Genomic DNA, 2,038 nt, shown 5'->3' with positions numbered 1-2,038 from the left:
TCCCGAATGTAAAGTGTTCTATGGGTTGGAATATCATATTAAGTGTCATTAATGTAGGTAGTTTTAAACAAATATACATATATGCATACATTACTTTATATTGAAAGAGATGTGTGTTTACTATAACCTTTTTACGCAAATATTTCTCAAGTATTACGTAAGTATTTCACATGCAGAATATCTGCGTGGAATAAATTACACTTGATTGTTTACTGAAAATGATCCTCACTAATGTCAGAAATTCTGTGAAGAATATTAATTAATTCCACCCCATTTCCAAGCTTATAACTCCCCGAAAAATGTCATTCAAGCCCTATTTTTTAATTATAGAAGCAAGGTGCAAGGTTTCATTAAAAAACAAAAACAACGGATTTAAAAAAAAAAAAAAGGTTTTAAACTTTGGACTTTACAGGTAAATTCCTAAAAGACATGTTTTTTTGTTTTAAATTTGAATATATTATTTATTGATCATTTATCTTAAATTTGTGATATATAACACTTTGGTGAGTAAATTAATTATTTAGTGATTAATATACATTTCAAAATAGTAGGTGTGAAATCATTCGACCCCCTGTCTTTCCAAGCTTCTAACTACTCGAAAAATGTAATTCAAACCCTAACTAATTTTCAATTAAAGGGGCAAGGACCAAGGTTTCATTTAAAAAATAACAAAAGAAAAAAACAAACAACGTTGTTAAAAAAAGTTTTAAACTTCTAACTTTACAGGTAAATTTCTAAAGAACACTACTTTTTTGTTTTAAATTTGAATATATTATTTATTGATCTTTTATCGTCAATTTGTGATACATAAAACTGGTGATTAAATTAGTTATCTACATTTTATTAGAGACTTGAAAATGGGGGGTGGCGTGAATGAAAACCGTTTGTCTAAAATATTATATTCCGTTTATTGGAAAGAGCATAACATTTAACATTGATCCTGAAAATATTGTAAAAATTGAATCAATAGAAAGATTTTGATAGATTTTTAAATTTTAAAAATTGAAAAAAACTGAGCTCGTAAAATTTAATTAATTTTATTATTGTTTAAAAAATGATATTACTTTTAAAACAACTTTATTAGTTTATTTTGGAAGTATAATCCAAAAGGAGAATCAACAACCCACTTTTAAAAGAGAAATTACGAGTTTTTTTTAATATTTTATTCGCAGTTTCAGGTTAGGGGTATCAAAAATTCCTACAAAAATGTTGATACACCTATATCATTACATAAGAAAAACAAAAAAAAACACTAATAGTGAATTAATCAAGCTGAATCTTTAAAAGAATATGCAAATGAGTTAGATCTTAGCAGATTAATGCAACTTCGCGACCCATATATATATATATATATATATATATATATATATATATATACTTATATATATATATATATACTAGCAGGGGTGCCCGGTGTTGCTCGGGTGTTTGGAGGTGTATGCTGTGCAAGAAAAGCAAAAAAAAAAAAAAAAAAAAAAATGGTTAATTTTTTAAAACTTTGACCCCTATTATGACCCCTTAAAATTTATTGTTTCGGGCTCAAATCACTTTATTAAGTTAGATCCATGTTCAAGGAACCTATATCTAAAATTTCAAGTGTCTAGACCCAAGATTGTTGGAGGCGTTTAGTAGAGTTCCTAAAGGTCAAATCGTTGAAATTTGACCCCTTAACAGCCAAATTTCTGGCTAACCCCCCCCCGTCACATCGATTTTCCCAAATCTCAGTACCTTGTATATCAAATTTTGAGTCTGTAGACTAAAAATTGACAGAGTTATTGCGTAGGGACATGTATATAAACAGACAGACAGACACACACACGCGTTCACTTTTATAGATATAGATAACCATCATAAATAATTAGGAATTTTTATATAGATCTATTTTATTCCTATCAAAAATCATCAGTGCAACGTATCCAAATTGAACACACGACCCCAATGATAGAAGATAGTCTTTAGCCACTGATCTACAGGACATCTATTATTCATCGTATTAATTTTTCCATAGTCAAGACTGTAAGGCCACATAGTAATATTT

Source organism: Euprymna scolopes, chromosome 8 (genome assembly GCF_053919585.1).
Source record: "Euprymna scolopes isolate OS-2025 chromosome 8, ASM5391958v1, whole genome shotgun sequence".
Classification (NCBI taxonomy): Eukaryota; Metazoa; Mollusca; class Cephalopoda; order Sepiida; family Sepiolidae; genus Euprymna; species Euprymna scolopes.
This window is presented reverse-complemented; position numbering follows the sequence as displayed.